The sequence below is a fragment of the Dromiciops gliroides genome, chromosome 1 (assembly GCF_019393635.1).
Source record: "Dromiciops gliroides isolate mDroGli1 chromosome 1, mDroGli1.pri, whole genome shotgun sequence".
NCBI lineage: Eukaryota > Metazoa > Chordata > Mammalia > Microbiotheria > Microbiotheriidae > Dromiciops > Dromiciops gliroides.
Window position 1 is genome coordinate 604,043,264 of NC_057861.1, and position 8,713 is coordinate 604,051,976.

Here is an 8,713-nt window from a genome sequence, read left to right on the forward strand (position 1 = left end):
AACAGAACTCTTCCACCATAAATTCTCCCTCCATTTTACTATTAAGAGAACTATCATCCCTCCATGTCATGCAGGCTTACAACCTTGATGTCATCCTTGAAACTTAATTCTCATTCATGACACACAGGCCATCCATTGCCAAATCTTGTCATTTCTACCTTCACCACATCTCTTGTATTTGTCCCCTTCTTTCTACTCACATAGCTATGTGAAGGCCATAATTTGATATACGGAGCATTATTTGGGTGACTTGCTTTAATATTGGGTACTGGAAATATGAGGGACCTTTTAGGTTCACCCTCACCTCTGAACTGCCCCTTTTACATATTTCTCCCAGGCCAATAAGAAAGGAGCCTTTAAACTTTAATTCTCAAAAGGATCAGATTTTATTACTTGGAAATTAATTAAACAACAAAGGTGAAACTAATAAAAATCAAAGCTAAGGAAAAAGGAAAATAGAAATACAGATAAATACTCTTAACTCTAAACTTAACCTATTCAATCCTCAGACCGTTTCCAATTAAGCTAGTTCAAAGGAATTTAGGGTTTCCCATAATTAACTCACCAACACCTGGCCAAGGAAAATAGCCATCTGAAACAGAGCGAACATGCACCATCACTGTAAGGGCCAAAGACCAAGCAAGCATGTCCCAGAAGACGCCTAGCATTTGGGAAGCGCCCTCTGCCTCCCTTCAGTGAGTATTCAATCTTTTCCTCCCCCAAAAGGGGAGGTCCTTCAAAAACTGCCTCTCGTTCTCCTTCTGACCTCAGTAGCATACATAATCTCAGAGTGGGCCAGGTATGGCCCCTCCCAAATGAGTCAGATAAAAACGGCAATATCAATCTTTTTTTTTTTGTGTGAGGCAATTGGGGTTAAGTGACTTGCCCAGGGTCACACAGCTAGTAAGTGTTAAGTGTCCGAGGCCGGATTTGAACTCAGGTACTCCTGAATCCAGGGCCAGTGCTTTATCCACTGCGCCATCTAGCTGCCCCCAATATCAATCTTAACCACAAATAATTTTTACCACAACTACCACCATAGTGGTATCATCTTTTCCCTGAGCAATTTCAATAGCCTTCTAATTAGTCTCCCAGACTCAAGTCTCTCTTTGCTGCAATCCATCCTTCATTCAGCTGCCAAACCGATTCTCCTTTAGTCTGACCAAATCACCACCTTACTCAATTAATTCCACTAGCTCTATAATCTCTAGGATAAAATCTAAATTCCTATGTTTAACATTTAAAGCTCTTCACAACCTGACCCTTTCCTCCTTTTCTAGTCTTCTTATACTTTACTCCCCTCCATGAATTCCATGGTCCAGCAACACTGACTCACTGTAATGACCATTCCTGACCCCAGAGAAGAGATGAGTAAAACTACCTCCTTTCTATATTGCTATGCAGGGACTATGGACATAAAACGTTACAGAGTATCCAATATAGTCACTCTCTTTTATTGGTCCTGCCTCACCGGTTTTCTTACTTATAAAAGAAATATCATTATCATGGATGGAAAAGGGGTTAAGGGAGGAAATATCTAGAAACAACTGAGTGGCTGATGTAAAAACAAAAGGCTTCAATAAAATTTATTATTTTAAAAGCTTGTTAAATTGAATTGGAGTGTTCCCAATCTGGCCACATTTATTTCTTTAGATGTCCTCTCCTCTTCTTTTTTATCAGGATATTTTTTTTTCTAATAAGAATTTCACTTGTAGATATTCCTGCCCTTATGGAATTGTGCTCTCTTTTAGAATTTTCAGCAATGTTATCACACCCAGATTTCTTGTCATTTTTTAAAAATTAGTACGAGGCAGCATGGTACAAATCAATGAACTGTTCTGACAAGAATCAAAGAACTTGAGTTCACAATTGACCATTATCAACTCTGTGACCTTGGCCAAGTGACTTAATCTCCCTGGAACTCAGTTTCCTCATCTGTAAAATGAAAAGATTGAATTAGATGACATCTGGAGTCAGCCATTTTATGAATTTTATTTTTGGTTTTGAATCCTCACTGCCTGGAAGTTTCAGATTCATAGTAGGTACTTAATAAATGATTACTGAATTGTCATTTCCAAAGTTTAAGGTAAATGTCCAGGTCTCCTCCTTTGACTCTTATGAATTCTAAGATGGCATTTTCACTTTAAATAACCATTTCATCCTTGTTGGTCAAAACTTAGACCAGATTATTGGTTCCTCTATTATAGAAGCTGAAACTGTCCATGAGACACAGCAAGAAGTTATCAGATAATTTTGATATTAGTAAGATGAAATATCAAGTCTATTCCTGAATAATCGAAGCCTTCCATTCAAATCATCCACTTACTACTCAGTTTTCAGTCTTAGATTCAGTATTCCCGTAACATGGAACTCTAAAGAAATATACTTGCTGGAGTTCAAGGCATTTGTCCTTATTTTTGCTTCTGTGGTTCTATCTCCTCAACTCGACTGTGACTATTCCAGACATCTATTAATAAGCTCCAGAGGCATGTACATTAATAAAACATTTCTAAGTAAATTATAAAAGATAATTTGAATGTCAAGAAAAGATAAACAGATTTAGAAGGCTTGCTAAATCTCAAAGACTAAAATGGAAAGCAAGATGTGGCATTTAAAAGGTTGTCACTGGGGAACAAACAGTATCCATGCCTAAAGAGTAAATATATCACTTCTTGACTTATTTCCATCAAAGCTTGATTCTAAACTATGTTCTCTAGTTCTGATTCTATCACTAAGTGGCTATGTAATCATAGGTAAATTGTTTAACTTTTGTGTATCTCATTTTCCTCTTCTATAAAAACGAAGAGTTTTAAATAGATTGTCTCTAAGGTCTCTTCTACTTTATGATTCTATTTTTTCAACAATTGTTCTTCCTGTGTTGTGATATTGGAGCCAAGAATTTTTTTTTTCTTATCATGTGCAGACTGTTGCCAACACTTTATCACAAAATCTAAGAGATAGAAAAGATCACAGATACCATCTGGCCCAACTCATACCTGAATACTTTGTTTCTTGTTGAAGAATTCTAATGAAGAAGAAGCCATTGTCTCCCATGGCAGCCCTTTCCTCTTCTGAATATCTTGTAATTGTTAGGATTTTTTTCCTTTCATTCATCCTGAATTGGCCTCTCTATATCTTCCACACAATGCTCTAGCTTTTCCTTCTGGGGACAAGTAGATCAAGTCCAATCACTCTTAGCCCTTCAAATAGAGATTTTTTTTTTCCTTCACGATCAACATTTCCCATAATTCTAGCCTTAATAAGAATAACTCAGGGCAGCTAGGTGGCTCAGTGGACAGAGCACTGGCCCTGGAGTGAGGAGGACTTGAGTTCAAATCCGACCTCAGACACAACACTTACTAGCTGTGTGACCCTGGGCAAGTCACAACCCTAATTGCCTCACACACACACAAAAAAGAAGAATAACTCACATTTCTATAGCAACTTGTGTCTTAGTAAGTCTTTTCTTAATAACAACCCCAGGAGAAGGGGGTGATACAATTGGTATTATTTTCATTTTTCTGGATAATGGTTAGAAAGGTTAAGCGATACAATAAGTTTGGCCAATATATAGCCAATAAGTTTCAGACCTGGGACTTGAACTTCAAGGCCATGGTTCTTTCCCCTATTATTCTCAGTAAAATAAAAAAGAATATATAAGTGAACTGTCTGTAACGTTGAAAGATTTCATTACAATTTGACATTTCAACTTATGTAAGCTCAGAGAATCCATCCATATTCAAATCAAAGCCTGAATAGAACCCATCCCTGACATGCTCAATTCAAAATTCATTCCTGGAACTTGGGAACATAACACATGCTAGCTTTTCAGCAATAAATTGACACTTGAGTTCCTTTTATGGACTCGTATTTTCAATTATCCCTGGAAGCCCAGACAGGTGGTAGGTAGAGTCCCATTATTTAAATTTCTCTGCAACAAATTCTGGTCCAGTTGCGCTACTAAGGCCCTTGAAATTAATGAGAGTTGGAGAATGGCAACCATGTCTAACAGCCAGGGAGTAGCCCTGGAAGAATTTTGCAATGTTTTTTACTTAGCTCTGTTGAGTTCTGCACTATTGTCTCTAGGCAAAGCCTCACTGCTGAGTTGCCCAGTGCTATTTTCAGCCCACAGGATTCTGGAACCAGGTCAAACTACACTTAGAGACTGCAGAATAGGACCTATCTCTGGGGAGCCACACAGAATAGTTCCTCTCCAGTAGCCCTTATCTCAAAGATTTTAGCAGCCAAGCTGGGAAGATGGGAATGAGAAGTCAATGATATAGCCCTTAAGGTCTATCCAAGCATTATTTTATAAACCATTTACCAGATTCCATTAGGATAGTTAATGATCAAAGACAGGGTCATTTGCTTTCTTTATTCCTTAAGGATATACATAATTATATATTTTTTAAATTGATATAGAATTTAAGAGTGTGGACAATGTCAAGAAGGGAAACATACTGGGAGAAATTGAACAACATTGTCATTGTGGCGATTAATGTATTTTATAGATTTCAGCACAATTTTCCATTCTTCTAACCCAAGGGTTTTTAACCCAGGGTCTGAAAATTTTGGTTTTTTTTTAAATTTCAGTATATTTGGTTTCTTTTGTAATCCAATATATTTCATTGTATGCATTTTAAAAGATTATTCTGAGAAGGGGTCCATTGGCTTCATAGACAAAAAGATTAAAAATCCCTGATTTACCAATATATTCATGCTTACATGTGTACTATATACAAGCATTTCCTTTACACTAGGGGGGTTCTTAGGCTTTAGCTAATTTGACAATGCCAACAAAAACTTTCATTATCAACAGATAACCAATATGATGAGCTAAAATTCCTATTAATTCAGTCTTTTCATTGTCTAGATAATTTTCATAGACTGATGCAGTGAAAATCATTTTGCTACTGCTTAAAATATCAGAAGAACAGACTGGGCATCCATTGCATAAGCTTGCTAATTAGACTTTTTAGCAATGACAACTGAAAATATTTGTTCTGCTTTGTTATTGACACTTATTTCATTTGACTGAACTAATTCAAATTGACATTGAATAATACAAATTGCTCTTTATTCCACTGATTTTTTTCCACTGTACATTTGACATTAGATTGGAGAGTGGAATATGGCACTAGGAATCAAAAGACCTGTGTTCTAATCCTGACTTTGCTAATAACAACCTATTTTACTCTGATCAAATTTGTTAATACTTCTAGGTTCCCCCTTAGTTTCCTCGTGCATAAAATGAAAGGGTTGAATTCAATAATTTCTAAGGATTGCCCATATTTCTAGGATTCTATGAACTCACTGGAGCCAAAGAAAATATAAATAGTGAAGTCCACAGATAATCTCTAAACCTTATTTTGACCAGTAACTTTGAATCTCTCCTTCATATTCCTTTTAACCAAAGTGTACCAATATGAATTTAACTTCCTCCCCTTGCCCCTGAAAGTTTTCCCTCATTATATTCTCCATCCCAATGCCTTTCATAGTCTCCCAAAATGTTCCCATGAAACCTATCAAAAAGCTAAGGATGGGTAGATGAAGAAAATAACGTTTAGGAATAGGAAGGGATAGGAATGGGGAAAAGAAAGAAAAATACAAATATTTTAATACTTTAAAACTTAAAAAATAAAAATGTGTACTCAGATATAAATAAATCTAGTATTGTATGTGAAAATACAGAATTCTAAAATTGGACATTTGAAGTAATCACTCATTACAAAATGACGTTTTGCTTTACAAAAGGATTCACAATAGGTTTCCTTTAGTTAGAAATCTCCCTTAGTTTCCTAGATGATAAAAGATTAAGCAAAAATGTTTATTATTGCCACTTCTATTTTATATAGTTCTAGAAATGCTGACTATAGTAATAAGACAAGAAAAAGACATTGAGGGGACAAATACAAGCAAAGAAGAAACAAAATTATCCCTTTTGCAGATGATTAGATGCTGCACTTAACCCTAGAGAGACAACTAAAATTTAATTTAGACAATTAATAGCTTCAGCAAAGTTTCAGGATATAATATTAACACAAATCAATAGTATTTCTTTACACTACCAGCAAAACCTGGCAGGAGAAGATCAAAATAGAAATTCTCATTTAAAATAGCTATAGAATGTGTAAAATACCAGGGATTCTATTTACCAACTCATTCGGGAACTATATGAATATAATGACAAAATACTCTTTACTGAAATAGAGACAAATCTACATAATTAGAGAATTATTCATTGTTCATGGGTAGACTGAGCCAATACAAAAATTAAAAAGATAATACTACCTAAATTAATTTACTTATTTAGCATCATATTAATCAAATTATCAATGAATTACTTTATAGAGTTAAAAAATAACAAAATTCATTTAGAGAAACAAAATCTCAAGAAGATTATTGGGACCTATTAGTAAAAGATGTCACACTACAAAGGAACAATCATTAAAACATTTTGATAAAAAAAATTTTTTTTATACTGATTAAAAAGTGGAGGTGTTGATCAGTAGAATATAGCAAGTAGATAAGAAACAGAAACAAATGAACACAAAGAACAAACTCACTGGGATAATTCATTATTCAACAAAAGCTGCTAGGAAAACTGAATAGCAATCTGACAGAAATTAGATTTAGACCAACATCTCATACCATATACCAAGATAAGTTGTGAAGAGATACATGTCTTAGGTATAAAAGGTGACATGAAAAAACCAAATTAAATGAAAAAGGAAGAAATTATTGAAATGTTCACAACCAAACAAGATATAGAAAGGATCACCAAAGATAAAAAAGACAATTTTGATTACATAAAATGTAAAGGTTTTTGTACAAACAAACCAAATGCAACTTAAATTAGAAGGGAAGGAAGTAACTGGGGAAGATCTTTGTAGCAAGAATCCCTGATAAAAGACTCATTTCCACAATATACTGAATCAATCAATGTTTAAAATTTACAAGAATAAGAGTAAATTGAGATTTATCAATCTCCAGTTAATAAAACAGTTTTGATAAGGCAGTTTTCTAAGGAATGATTCCATCTTCTAAGATGAAACCAAGCTATCAATAAACATATGGAAAACACAATTTCAATCACTAACAAAGAATGAAATGCAAATTTAAGCAACTCTGAAGTTTTACTTTTACCCATTAGATGGATAAAGTTGGCCAAAAAGTCAAGGCAACATGCATTTATTAAACTGATTTTGTATGCTAGGCACTGTGTTAAACACTGGGGATACAAAGAAAGGTTAAAAAAATCCCCAGTCTCACGGAGTTTACAGTCTAACGGAGGAGACAACAAGCAAACTCTATACATACTACATATATATGCAGGATAAATTAAAGATAATTAATAAAGAGAAGGAACTAAAATATAGGAGGATTGGGAAAGGTTTCTTGCAAAAATTGGGGTTTTGGCTAAGTTGACAGAAGCCAGGGAAGCCAAAAGGTAGAGCTCAAGAGTAAGAGCATTTTAGACGGGGGGAAAGCCAGTGAAAAAGCACCAAGTCAGGAGATGGAAGATCAGTGCCATTGAATTGTAAAGTATATGGAGGGGAGTAGGGTGCAAGAAGACTAGAAAATTAAGGAGGAATAAGGTTACTAAGGGCTTTAAAAGTCAAACAAAATATTTTATATTTAATCCTGGAAGTAAAAGGGAGCCACTGGAGTTTATTGATTAGGGAGACGACATGGTCAGACTTTTTTCTTTAGAAAGATCAACTTTGGGGCCGCTAGATGGCACAGTGGAAGAAACACTGGCCTGGATTCAGGAGGACCTGAGTTCAAATCCAGCCTCAGACATTTGACACTTACTAGCTGTGTGACCCTGGGCAAGTCACTTAACCATCATTGCCCCACCAAAAAAAAAAAAAAGATTAACTTTTCAGCTGAGTATAAGATGGATTAGAATGGGGAAGAACTGCTTTTCTCTTTTGCAGCGGCATGCAATATGTCTTCCTGACTAAGGAAGACGCAGAAGCCCCGCAGACACATCAGCCATGGCCACCGGCCTATCAGCAAGCACCGGAAGTACCGGGAGGGCAGAGGAAATGCAGTAGGGTTTCACCATCACCGTGTCAACTTCGACAAATATCAGCCAGGTTACTTCCGTGAAAGTGGGTATGAGGCATTACCACTTGAAGAAGAGCCAAAGTTACTGTCCATCTAACAACCTCGATAAATTGTGAATACTGGCCAGTGAGCAGACTAGGATTAATGCTGCCAAAAACAAGGAAGAGCTTGTTCCTATCATTGATGTTGGGCGGTTGGGGTACTACAAAGTCCTAGGAAAAGGGAAACTCCCCAAGCAGCCAGTCATCGTGAAGGCAAAATTCTTCAGCAGAAGAGCAGAGGAAAAGATTAAGGGTGTTGGTGGAGCTTGTGTCCTTGTGGCATAAAACCAATGTTATCAAATAAAACAAATGTCTTTATTTTTAAAAAATAAATTAAAAATGGGAAAGAACTGATGCAGAGAGACCAAGCAGCGCACAATTACAATACTCCCAGCTTGAGGTGATGAGGGCCTACACCGGAATGATTGCAACGTCTGAGAAGAGAAGGTGGCAGACTCAAGAAATGTTGCAAAGGTATAAATGAAAGGACAATTGACAGTGGATTTGGATTTGAGGAGTGAGAGAGAGGGTGAGAAGTCAAGGATGACACCTACAATGGATGACCAGGAAAAGTGCCCCGAAAAGTAATAGGAAAGCAA

At 36.0% G+C, this 8,713-nt stretch overlaps 1 pseudogene; it reads left to right on the forward strand.

The window, feature by feature from the left end:
• The first annotated feature begins 7,951 nt into the window (after positions 1-7,951).
• Positions 7,952-8,434, forward strand: LOC122736693 (annotated as a pseudogene).
• The last annotated feature ends 279 nt before the right edge of the window (positions 8,435-8,713 follow it).